Source organism: Cervus elaphus, chromosome 17 (genome assembly GCF_910594005.1).
Source record: "Cervus elaphus chromosome 17, mCerEla1.1, whole genome shotgun sequence".
Classification (NCBI taxonomy): Eukaryota; Metazoa; Chordata; class Mammalia; order Artiodactyla; family Cervidae; genus Cervus; species Cervus elaphus.
The window spans coordinates 1,343,378-1,365,404 of NC_057831.1; the positions used below are offsets into that span (position 1 = coordinate 1,343,378).

The 22,027-nt window shown below is 37.4% G+C and overlaps 1 protein-coding gene across 1 annotated transcript in view; it reads left to right on the top strand.

Moving 5' to 3' along the window:
* The first annotated feature begins 668 nt into the window (after positions 1–668).
* The window catches only part of MARCHF1 (membrane associated ring-CH-type finger 1), a 1,121,888-nt gene continuing 1,100,529 nt past the window's right edge, over positions 669–22,027 (top strand). The window contains exon 1 of the mRNA XM_043870936.1: positions 669–931. The gene's annotated coding sequence lies outside the window, so the exon portion shown is untranslated. The remainder of the gene's footprint in view (positions 932–22,027) is intronic.

Sequence of the window (22,027 nt, forward strand, 5' to 3'; positions counted from 1 at the left end):
ACGGGTGAGTCTCTGTTATTGACTTCTCCCTTGGGAGCCAAGGTCTTTTCCGTGTTAGTTTCCTGGGTCATCGCGCCCCCAATTGTTTCCCAATGCTTTGTTTCAGATTCTCCCATAAACAGTACACGCCTTTCTTCATCCTTTAGCTGCTTGTCACTGAGGCTGCCAACCGCCAGACATACTAAACGTTCACACCGAGGTTAGGACTCGAAAATCCCAAGGATTCTGGTCAGTCTTCAGGCTGCAGCAAAGGTGTCCATCGGTGTTCTGGGGCGCATGAGCTGCTGAAAAGCCAAAAAACTTTTTCACCCTCAACATCTACAGTCAGTCTAAACACCAAGATAGAAACCTTTGCAGCAGAAGCCGCGGTTTCCCTCCTGGTCTCTAGGCTCACCCTGCTTGCAGGTACCCTCGGAGCCATCCTTTGGCAGACCCTCCCGGTGCTGTCCTTGACGCCCGCGATCCTGGGCGGGCCGACTCTGGGCGCGTCTCGGGTTCCCAGCCGCCTCCGCCCGCGCTGCGTCCCCGCGCGCGCGCCGGGTTATCCGGTCTTTGAGCATGGCAGATTTTCACCAGATGACATCATGGGAGCTAGTGAGTACCGGCTCCACAAGGGGGACGGAGAAGGGGAGGGAGGAGGGGAGGGGAAAGGCTGGGAAGCCGCGCCGGAGCCGTTGCCTGCCACCGGCCGTCCTTCCGCCAGCCCGGGAGGAGCGCTCCGCCGGTTACTGACAAAGGATGGGAGGATGCCTGAGCCGCGAGATGCGCGTTGTGCGCAGCCCGGCGGCCGCCTGAGCAGCTTCGCCCTTCGCCGGTGAGTGACCACGGAGCGCCGCTGCGAGCCCTTAGCTCTTCAGTTCGCGGTCCCAGAGCCTGGGTCTTCCACCCGAGCGAGGCTCGGCGTGCCGTCAGCCCAGATGCCCTTTTGCCGGTGGGTCCGCACGAGAGCTCAGGGTCTGCGTTTGCGCTGGTGCTGGGACCCACGTCGTCGGCGGCTGCCTGGGCGGTCCCCCGCGCGTCCGCCGGCGCTCTCCTTGTGCGCCAGCCCTTTCTGGTGGGTGCCCGGTGAGCCGCAGATGCCGACACCACCTTCGCGTTAGGGCCGGAAGGCGCCGCTCAGACAACGCTGAATCGATGGCAGTCCTCTGACAGGCTCGAGTGTGGGCTTGAGGGTCTCGGGCACCGATTCCCCGGGGAGGCGCGCGCAGCTGGTTGCGGAGCGCAGCCTTTGTTTCCCGTTTGCGCCGGGGTGCTCAGCCCCGCGGGTGTTCTCGGCGACTATCCAGGGGAGAGCGGGTCCCGGCTCCGCCCGCGTAGAGGGATGCTGTCGCGTTCTTTCCAAGGGCGGGACGGAGACCCCAGAAGGGTCTTGGGCGCGCAGGTGAGAATCGCAGTTCTGTAGAGCGAGTTTCTTAAGCTCCAGGAGGTGAAGTGACCAATCGAGGCAGAAAGACGCCCAAGTTCTGTCCCCAAGTGGTAAGAGTGAAGGAGCAAACTTAGGGGGGCTCACTCTTTTTTTATTTTGCTTGTTTCCGAAGCGCTATTCTGTTGAGGATTCTTTGTGGCAAGTGGATGGAGTTAGGGAGGCATATCCGGTATGTCATTAGCGAGACCCACGTTTACCTGGCAATCCCTTTTGTTTTTCGATAGTTCCGTAAGAGGTTTGCTAGCTAAATATTTTTGAAGTCAGCATCTGTCCTAGTACAGAGCTTTGTGGGCTGGCAGAAAAGTCCCTTAGTTTAGAAAAGTCCCTGGCTTCATAAGTCCCTTAGTTTAGAGTTGGGCTGCCTTTGAAAGCTGGAAACCACAGTGCCCACACCCACGCCTGCTCGCTATGTGTGTTCCACGCACATTTTACTAGTGAATTCCTGTTTAGGAAGAGTCACATTTTCAGATGACAAAGTAGCAATACCTATTGGAATATTTGATTTTAATGTCAGTTTATTTCACTTTGTGAAAAAGGTGAAAGACGATAAAGTTTGCTACTTTGGGTTCAGTTACTTTATTTTGGAGTTCCATATACTGCCATTGACGTCTGAAAATATTTAAAATTTTAAGAGTTAGTTCATATTCATGAATTTAATGATGATAAATGATCTGTCAATAGTAACGAGATACTTGGTATACACATTTGATATTCCAACATCTAACGTAATAGGAGAGTATAAGAAATTCGGAGGTCATTTTCTTTTCTTTGTATTATAAAAAAGATTTGCTGATTTTTCTCTGGACAGGTGTTCCTAAATAAGCTTTTCCAAACTGGAAGTATCAAAGTATATTTTGTTGATCAGTGCATGCTCTTCTGAGAAACATAAGGTCTTTTCAGAACAGACTTGATGATAATATATATATATATATATATTATAATGTATATCATATATATATATATGAATAAGAAATGCTTCGGAAGTGAAAAAGGAACTGGAACTGGTTGAGACCATAGGCAGGTTTTACTAAATCTAAACGGTGGGAGGGAGGAAGATGGGTTTCAGAGGATGGTATATCAGTTTTTGTTCATTGTAGCTTTTGCATGCTTGTCTCTCCTTCTGGGGAGGACATAGTTAAATATTTGATGGTTATGTTGAGAGACCAGTGATATAAACAGAAAAGCTATCTTTATCCAGAACTTCTGGGTTTGGAAGCAACATTTTCTCCCATTTATTCAGAAATAATTTTTACTTCATTATTTGTTTTCTGACTTCTTATCAGAAAGGGCTCCACCAGTTTCTTCAAAAGTTTTATTTCTAACTTTGTTGTACTCATCTATTTATAGTAAAGCTTAAGGAACTTTCCATGAAAGTTCTTAAAGAGCCCGCTTCTAACATCAGCTGTTCTCCTGAAATACAGTAATACCAGAATCTGTTTGAAACTAGCCCAGTGAATGACCAGTCTTCTGATGTGCTCACATGATGGCATGTACCAGACAAAATAATATACATTTATGTAAAGTATATAATCCCAGTCTGACAGTGAGCAGTGATAAGCGGGAGGTGTATGGTATTTGGCAAATGATATTTCCTTTAACAATAAGATATTTTACCCCTCCCCCTTTATATGATAAATGAAGATGTACATTAAGATAACAGGTTATACTTTAGGTCTGAAATCTTTTATGTCAAAAATATTTATCCAAGAAGGTAAAAATGCTCTGATGCTTTACTACACATAAGATACAATATGTGAGGAAAGTCCTCAGAAAGTGTAAGCATCTCATAAATCAATATTATTTAATGTATTTGATAGGCAGTACAACATAGATTTTAAAGATATGAAGTAATATTCTCATAATGTCCTTTAATAGGTTTCACAAATACTTGAAACTATTTTATTACACAGGACTCTGAATTTGGAAAGATTAGGGGAAGAAGAGGAAGTTGTAAGACAAAAACAGAGCTATACTGTATTGCCACGAGTAGGTAGCAGTGATGTTTCAGGGTCATGGAAAAGAGTATTATGTCAGAAGACTGGGAGATTCCTGAGAAAAAATAACATATGAGGAGTAAGTCTATAGTATTTGGTGGCCTCTTGGTTTGTTATTTCAGTTGCTTGATATGAACAGATAATGTAGGATTTCAGTAACACAGTTAAACTCTCTTCACTTTCCTTGAGGCAAAATTAAATCTTGAATCCATTCAGAAGTTTGTTTTATGGTGTTTTCTGTGGTGCAATTCAAATTCTATGTTAAGGATGCTTTATAAATCATAAAACATCATGACTTGGGTATTGAAATTGATCAGTAAAAGCTTTATGGCTGAAAGGTTTTTGCATTTCAGCCCTCTCTGGAATTATAATTTAAGAGTGAAAACCGAAAGTTATGGAATTGTTGAAAATATTCAGGAGTGTGATGATATTTGGGGCTTCCTAGGTGGCTCAGTGGTAAAGAAATTCCCTGCCAATGCAGGAGACATTGGTGCAATCCCTGGGTTGAGAAGATCCCCTGGGGAAGGAAATGGCAGCCCACTCTAATATTCTTGCCTGGGAAATCCTATGAATAGAAGAGCCTGGCGGGCTACAGTCTATGAGGTTGGAAAAGAGTCACATATGACTCAGCAACTAAAAAACAACAACAATGTTGTTTATAAGAGAAGATAATTTTGTTAATGGGGTTTTTAAAAATAATTTTTTAAGAAATTGAAAAAAAATCCTCAGAAGCCAAAATTTTTCCTTTGTTATATATTGGATACATTTTGCAACTTAGTGGACCCTTTTGATACTATTAATTCATTTGTACTTCCCAGTGTAAGAATGTTGAGAACCAGATAAGAAAAATCTTTTCTAGCTTTAACTTTGTTATCAAATTGAGGATGAGTCTCAGAATCTCCTAACAATTTCCTCTTACATAAAATAAAGATGACAGCATCTGCCCTGTATTTCTCACAGGAAGTGCTATATAGTAAAGGAGCTAATGTGCAAATATGATTTTAAAAATAGAAGAAGAACTAAAGATTATGTATTAGTTAACTTTTAAACTTTAGGTATTTTCAGTTAAAGAAGTAAATTTATATAAAAGTTAATTTAGTTTGTGATTTCTTTTTTAAACATCTGGTATTTTTAATTCAAAGCATTCTTGACAATTCACTTATTGTACTCTTCATAAAAATTTTTAAGTAGATTTTTATAAAGTTGTCAACTTTACTGGTAACAAATTCTCTTATTTTTTGTGTTTCAGAAAATATTTTTATTTAGCCTTTATTTTTAAAAATACTAAAGTTGGGTATAAGATTTTTATTTGGCAGTTATTTTCTTTCAACACTTTACCTTGCTATTCTTTGATTCTGGAGTCCATCAGATTTGTCAGTCTTGTTGTTGCTTTAAAGATACTGTGTCTTTGCCTCTGACTGATTTTAAAATTTCCATTTGTCTATTTTTCTCACATTTACTATGATGTTGCTGGGTATGATTTTCTTTTGATTTAACTTCTTTTAAGTTTGCAGAGCTCTTTGCATTTGTGGATAGACCTCTTTCATCAGATGAAATTCATAGTGAATTCTTGACACTGTACTCCATTTTCTTTCTTTTCCTGAGACCTCAAGTATATTTTTAATACATGGTTTCACTGTGCCCAACGTGGCTGTTTTATATATTCGACTATTTTCTACTCAATGCTTATTTGGAAAATTTCCTTTGACTTTTTCTTTTAATCTTTTCCTGCACCTACACTATGCCCTTTAAACTATTGAACTTATCTATGGGTTTCTACTCTAATTAGTGTAGTTTTTGAGTTTTCAAATGTATATTTCATTCTTTTCTATGAATACCAACTTATTTTCTCTATCTTTTCGTTATTCTGCACATACTAATTAAAATTATTTATTTATTTTCTCTAATGCCAATAACTGGATTATTGTGAGCTTGTTTCCAGCATCTCTTTACTTTCAATTTTAGTAATTGTGTATAAAAGTTTTTGCATCTCCAGACAATTCATCCAAGACTGAAGAGTTGTCAACATTTCTTCTGCTAAGTAGATAAAATGGAAGTGAAGTGAAGTCACTCAGTCATGTCCAACTCTTTGCAACCCCATGGGCTGTAGCCTACCAGGCTCCTCTGTCCCTGGGATTTTCCAGGCAAGAGTACTGGAGTGGGTTGCCATTTCCTTCTCCAGAGGATCTTCCCCACCCAAGGATTGAACCCAGGTCTCCCGCAGTGTAAGTAGACGTTTTATCATCTGAGCCACAAGGGAAGCCCTGTAACATGCTAGGGACAGAGAAAATGGAGAGGTGTACAATCATTGCAATCCAGTTGATGATGGAGCTGGCTCCAGTGTAGATGGACTTCATCCCAGGCAGGGCTACCTCACTTCCAAGGAATAGACATCTAGAGCCTTCCACCAGTGCATTCACAAATACTAAACACAATTACTCAGAGCAAGACCTCTGAGAATCCTGCTCTTCTTTTCAGATGCTTTCTTGTTAGCTTCTTAGCCTCCAAGCATATGCACAACATTATATAAGCAAACACCATGTGGGTAAAACCAGGCATATGCCAGTCTGGTACTTTATCATTCATTTCTTCCTGGAATTTCAGCCCATTCTAAATTTAATCTTTTATCTTTCACCCCAGAAGCCATTTTTTCCACCTGGATTCTCTACCCTGAATCAGGAATCCTTTGCTCAGGCAAAGCCCATATTCTCAACCTCTTGCTGTGTGTTTAGGTTGGCAAATGCCTCCATTCTCTGTTCCAGAGGAGAAGAGCTCCTTCAACAGTTCAGTTTACCTCTGCATGTTTCCTTTATTTGGAGTCTTGAAGCCTCTAGCCTTGGCTTCTTCAGAAGCCCTTCAATAGATTTTAACAAATTTGTTTTCTGACTTTTCTTCTTGTTCCAGGTGGTAATACTGGTCATTGTCAGTTACTCCACTATAACTGTCAGGTGTGTTGGGTCATTACTTTTCACTGATTACAAAAACAGATGTGTAGATATGTAAGATAATTACTTGGTGATAAAGCTGAAGTAAGTAAGCTCAGTAATCTCAATTTATAGGCTCCTAAGCAATAGAGCTAACACTGAACCCATTTGATTTTAAAAAGTGTTGTTATGAAAAGAGGTCAGATTCTCCCTAGTGACTCAGATGCTAATGAATTCACCTGCAATGTGGGAGACCTGGATTTGTTCCCTGGTTTGGGAAGATCCTCTGGAGAAGGGAATGACTATCCATTCCAGTATTCTTGCCTGGAGAATTCCATGGACAGAGGATCCTGTAGGGCTACAGTCCATGGGGTTGCAAAGAGTCAGAGATGACTGAACAACTTTCATTTTCAGGTAATAGAGCTAACTCTGAACCCTTTTGATTAAAAAAACAATGGTGTTATTAAAAGAGGTCAGATTCTACAACACTGTGTAGTTTTATTATGTACAATATGACTTGGAAACTGTTTATTTCCTTTTTGAGGTAGAATTTCACAACAATGGAATCCAGTAATTCAAATAGGTAGTAAATTTACATTCATGGTAAATAAACAAAATAAACTGGTAAAAGTGTCATTAGGGGTGATACAACACATACACATGTGTGTATTAAAAAAGCATTCCTTAAAAAAGCACGGAACATAAGCATCCCGTGATTTAGGAATCATCCTAATTCACAGAAGTTCTACATATGAGGAGTAAATAGGGAATTCCCTGGCAGCCCAGAGATTAGGACTAACTGTTACCACTGCAACACTGCAGGGGCCTGTTTCCATTTCTGGTAGGGAAACCAATATGCCATGTGACCAAAAAAAAAAAAAAAAAATTAAGATAAAAAAGAGTGAATAATGTAGGAAGTTTAGAGCCACCGTCTTTGTAGAAAGAACTGTCCTTTGTTTTTCAGATTGTTACTTCGGAACAGGAAGATACAGACTTAGCTTGTCATATGCATATAATAGAGTTAACAAGTTAATAGTGCATTAATTTTTGTTCTCTTTGTTATATGGTTGACACTCAGAATATATTTCCTCCATAAGAAATGTTACAAATGATGGTCAGTTGGTTTCAAAATGATGTTTTTAACAATATACTTAAAGCATGACCTAAATTAACTCTACTTATATGTATTAGCCTAGAAATTTTGTTGAATCTGTTTAAGAATGGATAGATACTCAATGTGAACTAAAATATGTAATGATATTTCTAAGTGATTATAACATGAGAAACCACTGAATTTGTGTAGAAATTGGAGAATCCAATTCTATTAGGTGGAAATTGGAGATTGATGGGAATGGACTTTTTGCTGCCTTCAGATCAGGGTCCTGAAGTCCTTTAGGAAATTGAGTGATGCTGGCAGGAGTGATGTGTCAGTACTTGCTCACTGTTAGGGGCTGACACTCTGATGATCAGTGATTTGGTTCTTACAGGCATATCACATGCTTCACCTTAGTCCCTGCCTGATATACTTTGTCTCACTCTGCTTCTGTCTGTGACTATAGCAAGCACTGTAGCCAAGCTGTGACTCAGTTGTATGGTTTTCTCACATTGAGCTTCTGCTAAGTACTTTTCACTTTCTCCTCTGTAACTTACCAACGTGTCTTCCCTCTGCCCCTGGAAGTGCAGCCTAGAAGCAGGAGGCATGGGACTGAGTGGGCAGTTCTGAGGGGCTTTCTATGGGGCCTCAGAAGGTCCAGTGGTTGGAATTTCAGGTGGCCATGATCATGACCTGAATCCAAACACCTGTACTGGATTTTATTTGCCTGTTTCACTTTACCTGGTGTTTCATTCTTATTTTCTGGGATCACCATCTACTATATGCACATTAGTTTTTATTTCAGACACTGCTTTTGAAGGAAACTTAGCCTAAAGTATGTGATAAGTTGACTTTTCTTCTCCACAGGAAAATGAAAAAAAGAAAGAAAGAGAAAAAGAATCAGGGTTAAAGCCTAAGTGAAGTGAAGTGAAAATCACTCAGTCATGTCTGACTCTTTGCCACCCCATGGACTTGGAATTTTCCAGGCCAGAATACTAGAGTGGGTAGCCTTTCCCTTCTCCAGGGAATCTCCCCAACCCAGGTCTCCCACATTGCAGGCAGATTCTTTACCAGCTGAGCCAAAAGGGAAGCCCAAGAATACTGGAGTGGGTAGTCTATTTCTTCTCCAGCAAATCTTCCTGACCCAGGAATTGAAGCAGCGTCTTGGGGCTCAGCTGGTAAAGAATCCGCCTGCAATGTGGGAGACTTGGGTTGGGAAGATCCCCTGGAGAAAGGAATAGTTATCCACTCCAGTATTCTGGCCTGGAGAATTCCATGAACTGTATAGTCCATGGTGTCACAAAGAGTCGGACACAACTGAAACGACTTTCACTTCACTTCCCCTCACTCCTGCACTGCAGGCAGATTCTTTACCAACTGAGCTGTCAGGGAAGCCCATAAGCCACATCCGTTAATAAGAGAAAGTGATAAGGAAGAAGATAAAAGTGTGTTTCTCAAAGGTATTTTATTTACAAAGTCATAATTTTTAGATCACCAAATGGAGTCCTATGAGGTCATCTGTTTACTTAATGATTAATTTCCCTCCCTCCCCCCCTCCCTTCTTTTCTACTTCCCTTTACTGGCCATCTACTTTATAGCTTGTACTCAGCTAGGTCCTAATAATATAATGGTTGAAAAATGAGGCATGATTCCTGCCTCTTCAGAGAGTTTTATTTTGTGAAATGAATTAAACAGTCACCCAAGCAGATACACATCTAGGAGAGTGAATATATTGAAGGACAGCTACACACTGATGAGAAAGCCCGTACCTGGGGACTTTGACTTAATTCAGCTCAGAGGGAAGGTCTAGGCAAGGCTTCTGGAGGCCAGGACATTTGAGCTCACAGCAAAAGGGTGAGTATGAATTAATCAGGCAGACAGAGGACGGAAGAGTCTTTTAGGAGAACGACAGATGTACTGTGCTCAAGGCCCTTGTTGTTGGGAGAAGTCTGACAAATTTCAAGGTACCATTGGCTTCTTGAAAGAAGAAGTGTGATGTGGTTGAGCAGTTGTGCCAGATATGAGGAGCTGTTACAAAATATTTCAAATATTGTAGAATGAAGTGTGTGTGTGCATCTGTGTGTGTGTGTGATTGTGTTTGTGTGTGATGGTGGCAGGAAGGAGGGTTTCTCACAAATAAATGAGATGATGCATTAGCAAAAAACAAATATATGAAGCCTCTGGGGAAAACACTGTATAGTATATACAGTCTAAAAACTTTTGAAACTTATGAGCATTTGAAAGATATGGTATGAATGGTAGGAACTGATCCTTCTATGTTAGTCCATTTCTGAACAGAGTTGAATAAAAGGGAATGAAGTATTTATTCATTTTTTGCTCAATTTATTTGTCCTAGCTCGTGTTGCCTTAAAAACTATAAAAATGTCATTTTAAGTTCTAGATATCTAAGTAGTCTTATATTGCTATAAAATTTATATGTCTTTGCTAGTTATGTGTTAATTTTTAGGGTGGTAGAAATATAGGTAGACTTTTCTCTTTGAAAAGTATTTCAACTAAAATTTTACATGAGGTAAAATTGACATGCTTTTAGTGATGTAACATGAAACGCATCTACCTGGATGCACGGCAGCATGGTGCCTGGCCGTGTTTAATTACCCAGTCCCAAGTCATCTCCTGCACTGAGGTTTTAATAAATTACCTTTGTACCCACACACGTTTGGATCCTGGATCTGCTAGTTTCTCTTGAATTTGAAATTCAAGGGACTAGAGACAAATGATTTTACAATTAGAGCTGTATTTCCTTTGTTATGTCTTGGCATTAATTTTGCCTTAATTGAACACAAAGTTATATTCCAGACTCAGTGTGAAATGACCCTTTAAGATTTAGCATAACGTATACAACAACTCTTGCTAGCTATTCTCCCTTCTTGGTGAGATAATGTGGTTTATTTTTATAGGTTATTTGTAAACTTAATCTTTTATGAAATCTCTTAATCACATGACTATGTCTTATATTTTTAAAGTTTAGTAAATAAATGGGTAAACAAGTACTGATTTAGAAAGTACAGCATGAAAAAAGATTTGTGCCAGGGCCAAGAACAAAGAATTAGACAGAAATGGGGGAATTAATTGGAAGATTATTAAGATAGTGAATACCAAGTTTAAATGGAAAAGTCTGGGACTGTTTCATTTGTTCTTTACGATGTTCATCATAGAGGATAACCACCCCTAGATTCAGAAAAGCAAACTTAGAAAACTCCCCTCCCCTATTTTTTCTAGACCAAAAGTTAGAAAAAAAAGTCTGAAAAGCAGTGATAATAGACACTATTTTCATGGACTTTTATTATGGGGATGAGCCATAGCTGTCAATTTACAAAAATTGTTAAAAATGATGCAGTAAGTATTAACTTATTTTTCATTACATATTTCCCAGTAACCCAGAAAGCCCAAAAATCTATTTTGGTGACATGTAAAAGAGATCTTAGAATTTGAAGTCTAATTACAATCATCTGTTTTTTTTTAAATAATAAAATAAAAATATTTCAAAATACTGGCAGGTGTCATAGGAGTATGGTTAGTTTATTTCTTTCTTTTTCAACTGTATTTTCATACAATCATAAGTATGATTTATTTTTATAGAAAAAAGGAAATAAATACTTCTTGAATGGAAAAAATTAGTATTTGAAGCAAAACTTCAAAGTGATAAATTCTGTTAAATTTGAGGAGTTGTTTTGTAGATGTTTGTTATTTTTTAATACTTTTCTCCGTGTGTGTGTGTATATATATATATATTTATGATAAATTTATTTATAGAGAAAACTGATGTAAAAGGAATGTTCTATTTCATGCTAAGTTACACTCTATATCTAGTGCAACATTTTCTTTGAATAATGTGCTCAACAGTATAAGTGACAACATATGTTTGGCAATTTCTTACTGGGCTCCCAGATTTTTTATTTTTTGTTTTGTTTTTATTTTTTTTCAATTTTTATGTTTATTTGTTTTTATTTTGTTTCAAATAAATTGTTCCAAGAAAATTGTTGATTATCCTCACTAACTTGTCCTAAAAAATAATGAAGAGAACACTTTAATATTGTTGAGTTTTGCTTTTTACTTTTATATGTTTTCATGAAGAGCAAAGAGTTATCCACATTTTTTCCTCTCTGTTTTTTATGATAGCAACATTTCTGGGTTACACACTATGAACTCACAACCACTTACACTTGCATGGGCTCCTACTTCTTTAGTAACCGCGAGGTAATTTACTCATGTACACTTTATCATGTGGGTGCCAGGGGGTGTCTGTGTTTTTAGAAAAGGAATAATTTTATGATAGTTCTTCCTCAATGAGTGAAAAACTGCTATAATTCAATTTGTGTACTCTACTTAGGGAAATATTTGTTATATAAAGGCATTTTGAAAGTTGGTTTTAAACAGAAAGGCCTATTAGAGGAATAGTAAGCAGCAGTAGTTGGAAAAAGCTCAGATTCTAAGTCATATGGAAGTCCCCACTCACTAGTGAAGTACACTAATCAAAATGCTTAACCTGTTTTTGAATGTCAGCTTCCTTATTTGCAAACAAGGATAATAACACTTTCCCTTTAGAGTTGTTGGGCTTCCCTGGTGTCTCAGTGGTAAAGAACTTGCCTGTCAACGCAGAAGACATGGGTTGATCCCTGGGTCAGAAGATCCCCTGGAGAAGAAAGTGGCAACCTATTCCAGTATTCTTGCCTGAGAAAGAGGACAGGACAAGGGAGCCTGATGGTCTACAGTTCATGCGGTTGCAAAAGAGTCAGACATGACGTAGTGATTGAACAACAGCAGCTAGCGTTTTACACATTGCTTTACCAGACAAAGGTCTGTCTAGACAAGGCTATGGTTTTTCCAGTAGTCATGTATGTATGTGAGAATTGGACTATAAAGAAAGCTGAGCACTGAAGAATTGATGCTTTTGAACTGTGGTGTTGGAGACGACTCTTGAGAGTCCCTTGGACTGCAAGGAGATCAAACCAGTCAATGCTGAGGGAAATAAGTCCTGAATATTCTTTAGAAGGACTGATGCTGAAACTGCAACTCCAATATTTTGCCCAACTGATGTGAAGAACTGACTCATTGGAAAAGACCCTGATGCTGGGAAAGATTGAAGGCAAGAGGAGAAGGGGACAGAGGATAAGATGGTTAGGTGGCATCACCGATGGACATGAGTTTGAGCAAGCTCCGGGATTGGTGATGGACAGGGAAACCTGGCATGCTGCAGCCCATGGGGTTGCAAAGAGTCAGACACAGCTGAGCTACTGAACTAAGCTGAGGCTTTTATGAGGATTAAAAGTAGTAAGTAAATTCCCTAATAAATATTAGGTATTTAATGCAAGTTCTTCATGCTCTTATTAAAGCCAATATTATATACTATCTATAAACTCTCAGGTAAATATCTATATCTATCTATCTATCTCTTTCCTGGTGACTCAGACTGTAAAGAATATGCCTGCAATTAAGGAGACCTGGGTTGGATCCCTTGGAAAGGGAGTGGCTACCCCCTCCAGTATTCTCGCCTGGAGAATTCCATGGACAGAGGAGCCTGGTGGGCTACAGGCCATGGTGTGTTGCAAAGAGTCAAACACAACTGAGTGACTAATACTACTTTTGCTATTATATTTATGTTAGGTATGATATACATTATGTATTTTAATCTTTATCTTGGTACTTACTGGGTGTAGGTGAAATTTGAAGATAAAATTTAGTTACATGGTAAACTAAGAAAATTGCCAGCAGACACCACCATCATGACTTCCAAATGAATGAATGAGTTAATATATAAATATTATTAATACATGGTATCAATTTACATGAATGCTCTTATTTTTCCTTTTATCTTTGTTTGTTTTAAAAGTTTTCAATGATGAGAGCATATCACTTTGATAATATAAATAGAAAGTAAACTTTATTTTTTAAATGAATTCTTACTAGTTTGTGACTCATAACAATATAAGAATTCAATCTGATTTCTAAGGTATTGTTAATATATTATAGTAGGGTAATAAACATAATACAAAACAAAAGAACAAATGTGGATTTTTTTCAGTGTTTTTGAAGCTAAAACACTATAAAAACAGGTTCATTGTAAAAAATTTGAACAATATGCAAATACGTGAGTGAAAAGTGAAAGGCCCTCTTCAATTCTCTCCAAACTCAAAATTACTGACTTTCTTCCTGAGATGTGGCCAAAATGCTGACATTTTATGTTCAAAGACATCATGTATATTTATGTTCATATATATTATAGCACATACATTTTAATAAATGTGTATTGTGTTGTGCCTTATCTTTTATTGTATCTCTTGGATATCTTTTTCATGTATGGAATTATACTTCTGGACATATTCAGCAATTTAACTTTCAGGAAAACCCTTGCATGTGGGCACAAAAAGACATGAGTTTATGAGAGTATCTTTGTATTAATTTAAAACTCCAAAAAATTATAAATTATAGTATATTTATGTAGCTGAATACTATATATAAGTTAAAATGACTAAGCTAAAATTTATGTGTTGGCATAGATCAGTCTGTAAAATTTAGCTTGAGTGAAAAAGAATATTGTAAAAGATGATTATAATGTTACATCATTTTTATAATTTTATAATTAAAAAGGTAATTCTGTATGTTACATACAGTTACTTCAAAATGTAGTAAAATTTTGAAAATGTTTTTTTCATGGTTTTGAGAGAGCAGTTTCTATTTTCAGTATATCTTTGTAGATCCATCTCTCCTCACAGATATCATGAAGTTGCTCTTCATAATTGTACCAGTGCATGCCCTTCAGCAATGTATTATCAGATTTCTTAGTTTTGCCTATGTAGTTTTAAATATCTCATTGCTGTTTTATTTTGTTTCATCTGAGTGGTACGTTAAGCATCTTTATATATTTATAAGGGCTATTCAATTCTTCTCTTTTGTAAATTATCTTTTAAATATGTTGTTATTTTTTTAACCTCAGTTTGGATATTTAAAATTTGTACACTTTGGGTACTAACTTTTTATCATTAATATACATTGAAAGTATTTACTTTGCCAATGGTCCTTTAAAAAATATTATAATGTTATTTATTATATAGAGACTTTGAAATGTTATTGCTTTCAGCTTTGTGACTCATTTCCTTTATTCATTTTGGGCTTGCTTGTTTGCAGTCTCATCTTCGGGATTGTAAATATCCTCTGGTTTCCTCCTGGAGCTGTAACTGTGTTTTGCACTGAAATCTGGAATAGTTGGAAGTTGACATTTATTTTTGTATTTATTTGAAGTGTGAATCACAATCTCCCCACTCAGAGCATCCGCCACCCCCACCCATGTATATAGCCAGTTTAATTTTTTGCATTGATTTGTAAAGCTAATTTATAGGTTTGTTCTAGATTCTCTATTCTGTTCCATTGGCTCATTTGTCTAATCCCATGTCAATTCAGTACTTAATTATTTAATCCTTTAAACATTATAAACATTCTTTAATCTTCATATCTTTTATTAAGAACTCCACTTCCATGAAACTGAGGGTAGTTATAAGTTAACCATTTATAAACAATAAACTGTAATCTGTTTTCACTAGTCAGACTCTCTGTTTCTATAAAAATTTTGTGCCTTCTACATGTCATGTAGTGTAAACAATAAAATGTTTGTCCCAGTTTTTTTTTTTTTGAACATGTAGTCAATCCTGTTTGAGCTGGAGCCAGTTAAGACCACCAACCCTCCAACTGGGCATGCTCCAGTGTCCACTTATGACCTTTTGATGTCAAGGGCCAAAAACTCCACCCTCAGAGTATGTTAACGCTGCTATTTTCTGAGCATGCATCCCATGGAAACACCTGTAAGTTATGTCTTCATAGAATGATGATTACCTCACCCTTTTCTTACCTCCAGTTACCTTTCCCCTTGCCTCATCTTTATCCCATAAATACCCCAAGCCCCCCACCTTCAGGGAGGCAGATTTGAGACTTTGTTCTCCCATCTCCTCACTTGGCTGAATGAGAGCAGCTGCTGGCCGAGTAGCATTCACTGCTACTTATGTCCTGCAAGTCCTATATGGTAGTCCGCCTTGTCCACATTTTGCTTTTTGCAGTTTCAGTTATATGTTTAACCTCTGTAAGAAAATATTAAATGGAAAATTCCAGGAAGAAACAATTTATGAGATTTAAATTGTGTGTCATTCTGAGTAGTGTGATGAAATCATGTGTCTCCCTGTTCCATCCTGCCTGAGACATGAATCCTCCCTCTGTTCAGCATATCTGCAGTGTGTACACCATCCGTCTGTTAGTATTGTAAGAAAAAACAGTATCTGTGAAGTTTGATACTGTCTGAGGTTTCAGGCATCCACTGTGGGTTTTGGAACATGTCCCATGTGGATAAAAGGTGGCTACTATGCTACAAAGCTCCAGTTTCATCTACTTTCTGTGCCTCTGTATCTTCCCCCTGCCCCATCAAGCCTGGAAGACAGTGGTGACCAAGGGGTGGTTAAAGCATCCTTCTTCTAACTGTCATCATGTCTCAGTAATTTTTCCCTTTGGTTGTGATAACTATTTTCCTCCAAGCTTTTGACATACACCTTGGTGGAATTGGAAGGGCATTCGTTCTACAGTTTAATCTAAGAGAACTGTCATTTTTATGATAGAGCCTTTCTACTTATATATATGTTATACATCTCTGTTTACCTAGTTCTTCTGTGTGCTTCTATCATGTTATAATTTATTCAATACAGATATTGCTTAGCCTTTTTGAGATTTATTCCAAGAATAATTCTCATGTTTATTATAATTATGGAAGAGATATTTATAAAGATATGACTATTGTTGATAAATGATTTTTGCATGTTGATTTCCTATCCACAAACTTACTAAACTATTCTATTTCTTCTCATAGATTCTTTTGGAGGTTCTCTTCCATACTCTAGGTAGAGAATTATATTGTCTTTGTATAATAAATATAGTAATAATAGTCATTACTAAATTTGCATTGACAATATAGTGGAGGACAGAGGAGTCTAGCGTGCTAGTCCATGGGGTCTCAAAGAGTTGGACACAACTTAGTGACTGAACAACAACAACAAAAATATATTATGAAATCATTGTGTGCAAGTGTGTGTGCTCAGTTGCTCAGTTGTGTGATTTATTTATTTTGTGTGATGAGACATTTAGGATCTTACATCATAGCAAGTTTCACATGTACAGTGCAGTATTATTAATTATGGTCAATTTGCTGTACATTACATCTCTAGGAGTTATTTAACTTATAATTGGAAGTTTCCACACTTTTACCCCTTCACCTATTTTTTCTAGCCCCCAGGCTCTGGTAGCCATCATGCTACTATTTACATACATTTGGATTTTTTAGATTCTGTATATGAATGAGAAATTATAGTATATTTTTCTCTGACTTATTTCACTTAGTCTTAAATTTTTGGCAGGATTTACTTCTTTTTAAAAATACTTCCAATATGCTGCTGGAGAAGAGCAGAGGAATAACTCCAGAAGGAATGAAGAGGCTTCACCAAAGTGGAAACAACACCCAGTTGTGGACGTGTCTGGTGGTGAAAGTAAAGTCTGATGCTGTAAAGAGCAATATTGCACAGGAACCTGGAATGTTAGGTCCATGAATCAAGATAAATTGGAAGTGATCAAACAGGAGATGGCAAGAGTGAACATTGACATTTTAGGAATCAGTGAAATAAAATGAGCAGAATGGGTGAATTTAATTCAGATGACCGTTGTATCTACTACTGTGGGCAAGAATCACTTAGAAGAAATGGAGTAGCCCTCATAGTTAATAAGAGTCTGAAATGCAGTATTTGGGTGCAAACTGAAAAATGACAGAAAGATCTCTGTTTCCAAGGCAAGCCATTCAATATCACAGTAATCCAAGTCTATGCACCAACCGTTAATGCTGAAGAAATGGAAGATGAATGGTTCTATAAGGACCTACAATACTTTCTAGAACTAACACCAAAAATATATACCATTTTCATCATAGGGGACTGGAATGCAAAAGTAGGACATCAAGAGATACCTAGAGTAACAGGCAAGTTTGGTCTTGGAGTACAAGATGAAGCAGGGCAAAGACTAACAGAGATTTTACAAGATAACTCACTCATCATAGCAAGCACACTCTTCCAACAACACAAGAGAAAACTCTACACATGGACATCACCAGATGATTGATATAAAAATCAGACTGATTATATTCTTTGCAAGCAAAGGTGGAGAACCTCTATACACTCAGCAGAAATGAGACCACGAGCTGATTGTGGCTCACATCATGAACTCCTTATTTCCAAATTCAGACTTAAAATGAAAAAAAAAAAAAAAAAACTAGGGAAAGCCACTAGGCCATTCAGGTATGAACTAAAGCAAATCCCTTACAATTATAAAATGAAAGTGACAAATAGATTCAAGGGGTTAGATCTGATACACAGAATGCCTGAAGAAATATGGACAGAGGTTCATAGCATTGTATAGGAGGCAGTTATCAAAACCATCCTCAAGAAAAAGAAATGCAAAGAGGCAAGATGGGTGTCTGAGGAGGCCTTACAAATAACTGAGAAAAGAAGAGAAGTGAAAGGCAAAGGAGAAAGGGAATGATATTCACATGTGAATAGCAAAGAGAGATAAGAAAGCCTTCCTAAGTGATGAATGCAAAGAAATAGAAAAAGTCAATAGAATGGGAAAGACTAGAGATCTCTTCAAGAAAATTAGAGATACCAAGGGAACATATCATGCAAAGATGGGTACAATAAAGTACATAAATGGTATGGATGAAAGAGAAGCAGAAGATATTAAGAAGACGTGGCAAGAATACACTGAAAAACCTATAAAAAAGAGTGCTTCATGACCCAGATAACCACCATGGTGTGATCACTCACCTAGAGCCAGACATCCTGGAGTGCGAAGTCAACTGGGCCTTAGGAAGCATCACTATGAATGAAGCTAGTGGAGGTGATGAAATTGCACCTGAGCTATTTCAAATCCTAAAAGATGATGCTGTGAAAGTGCTGCACTCAATATGACAGAAAATTTAGAAAACACAACAGTGGCTACAGGACTGGAAAACGTCAGTTTTCATTTGTATCCCAATGAAAGGCAGTGCCAAAGAATGTTCATACTACCACACAATTGCACTCATTTCACATCCTAGCAAAGCAATGCTCAAAATTCTCCAAGCTAGGCTTCAACAGTACATGAACTGAGAACTTCCAGGTGTTCAAGGAGGATTTAGAAAAGGCAGAGGATCCATAGATCGAATTGCCAACATCTGATGGATCATAGAAAAAGCAAGAGAATTCCAGAAAAACATCTGCTTCATTGACTGATACACTAAAACCTCTGACTGTGCAGATCACAACAAAGTGTGGAAAATTCTTCAAGAGATGGGAATAACAGACCACCTTACCTGCCTTCTGAGAAACCTGCATGCAGGTCAGGAAGCAACAGTTAGAACTGGACATGGAACAGACTGGTTCCAAATTGGGAAGGAGTACATCAAGGCTGTGTATTGTCACCCTGCTTATTTAACTCATATGCAGAGTACATCTTGCTAAATGCCAGTCTGGATGAAGCACAAGCTGGAATCAAAATTTCTGGGAGAAATATCAATAACCTCGCATATGCAGATGATAACATCCTTATAGCAGAAACTATAGAGAAGAGGAACTAAAGAGCCTCTTGATGAAGGTGAAAGAAGATAGTGAGAAAGATGGCTTAAAAACATTCAGAAAACAAAGATCACTTCATGGCAAACAGATGGGAAAATAATGGGAACGGTGACAGGCTTTATTTTCTTGGGTTCCAAAATCACTGCAGATGGTGACTGCAGCCATGAAATTAAAAGGCACTTGTTCCTTGGAAGAAAAGCTATGCTTAACCTAGACAGCATATTAAAAAGCAAAGACATTACTTTGCCAATAAAGGTCCGTATAGTCAAAGGTATTTTTTTCCCAGTAGTCATGTATGGATGAGAGTTGGATCATAAAGAAGGCTGAACACCAAAGAATTGATGCTTCTGAGCTGTGGTGTTGAAGAAGAATCTTGAGAATCCCTTGGACTGCAAGGAGATCAAACCAATCAATCCTAAAGGAAATGAACCCTGAATATTCATTGGAAGGACTAATGCTGAAACTAAAGCTCCAATACTGGCCACATGATGCAAAGAGCCAACTCATTAGAAAAGACCATGATGCTTGGAAAGATTGAAGGCAAGAGGTGAAGGGGACGACAGAGGAACAGGTGGTTGTTTGGCATCACCTACTCAATGGACATGATTTTGAACAAGCTCCTGGAGATTGTGATGGACATGGATGCCTGGTGTGCTGCAGTCGATGGGGTCGCAAAGAGTCAGACGTGACTGAGTGACTGAACAACAAGAACTTCTTTTATGATTTAATAATATTCCAAATACATACAGATATATAAACAGCTATATTGGTACTTGTCTATATCACATTTCTTATCCATTTGTCTATCAACAGACACAGGTTGTTTCCATGTCCTGACTCTTATGAATAACACTGCAAGGAACACAGGGTTTAAATGTCCCTTTGATATAGCAATCGCATTTCTGGAATTGCTGGATCACATGACAGCTCTACTTTTAACATTTTTAACCTGTTAAATTTTAAGGCATTTTATTATATGAAAACAAGTAACAAAATGTTCCATGGGTACTTCTTTCTCCTTTTTGTTTGTTTGTTTGTTTGTTTTGGCTTTTACATTGCTGAAATGATTTTTAATTTGTTCAGATATGTTTCTTTATTTTTAAAATTAATTTTTATAGGAGTACCATTGTTTACAATATTGTGTTAATTTCTGCTGTCAAATAAGGTGAATCAGCTATATATATATATATATATATATATATATATATATATATATATATATCCTCTCTTTTTTGGATTTCTTTCCCATTTAGGTTATGATAGAGCAGTGAGTAGGGTTCCTTGAGTGATAGAGTAGATTCTCATGAGTTATTTACTTCATACATGGCATCAATAGTGTGTGTGTATATATATATATATATATACACACAATCCTAATCTCCCAATTCATCCCACTTCACCTGTCTCCCTTTTATAACCATATGTCCATTCTCTTCATCTATGTCTCTATTTCTCTTTGCAAATAAGTTCATCTGTATCATTTTTCTTTTCCTCTTTCTGACTTACTTCACTCTGTCTCTAGGTCTGTCCACATCTCTGCAAATATCACAATTTTATTCCTTTGTATGGTTGAGTACTTTTCCATTGTATATATGTACCCCAACTACGTTATCCATCCTTCTGATTAGGGACCTTTAGGTTGCTTCTGTGTTCTGACTATTGTAAATGGTACTTTAATAAACACTGGGGTGCATATATCTTTTTGAATTATAGTTTGATGTTGAACACCTTTTCTTGTGTTTTTTGGCCATTTCTATGTCTTTGGAGAAATATCTATTTAATCCTTCCTCTCATTTTTATCATTGGGTTATTTGTTTTTAGATATTGAAGCTGCATGAGCTGTTTGTATGTTTTGGATATTAATCCCTTGTCAGTTGCTTCATTTGTAAACATTTTTCTCCCATTCTAATGGTTGTCTTTTTGTCTTGTTTATGATTTTGTTTGCTGTGCAAAAGCTTTCTAGTTTAATTAGGTCCCATTTGTTTATTTTTGTTTTTATTTTCATTACTCAGAGTTGGGTCAAAAAAAATCTTGCTAAGATTTATGTCAAAGGGTATTCTGCCTGTGTTTTCCTCTAAGAGTTTGTAGTGACTAGCTTTACATTTAGGTCATTTATCCATTTTATGTTTGTATTAGAGAGTGTTCTAATTTTATTCTTTTACACATAGCTGTCCAGTTATTCTAGCAACACTTATTGAAGAGACTGTCTTTTCTCCATTGTATATTCTTGCCTTCTTTATCATAAATTTGGTATTCATAGGTAAGTGGGTTTAGCTCTAGGTTTTCCTTCCTGTTACATTGATCTATATTCCATTTTTTGTGCCAGTACCATATTATCTTAATGACTGTAGCTTTGTAATATAGTCTAAAGGCAGAAGAGCCTGATTCCTCCAGCTATATTTTTTCTTTTTTCTCAACATTGCTTTGGGTATTCAAAGGCTTTTGTGTTTCCATGCAAATTGTAAAATTTTTTATTTTAATTCTGTGAAAAATTTCCGTGGTGATTTGATATGGGATGTATTGAATCTGTATATTATGGGTACTGTAGTCATTTTGACAATACTGATTATTCCAATCCATGGACATTGATTTCTTTCATCAGTATCTTATAGTTTTTTGAGTGAGTATTTTTTGCCTCTTTAGGTTGGGTTATGCCTAGGTACCTTATTACTTTTGTTGCAATAGTAAATGGGATAGTTTCCTTAATTTCTCTTTTTGATCTTTCATTGTTAGTGTATAGGAATGTAATATATTTCTGTTTATTAATTTTTATAAATCTTGCAAATTTAACAATTTCATTGACTAGTTCTTCTAGCTTTCTGGCAGCATACTTAGGATTATCTATGTATAGTATCCTGTCATCTGCAGACAGTGACAGTTTTACTTTTCCTTTCCAATTTGTCTATTTCATTTATTTCACCTCTTATCTTGATGATTTC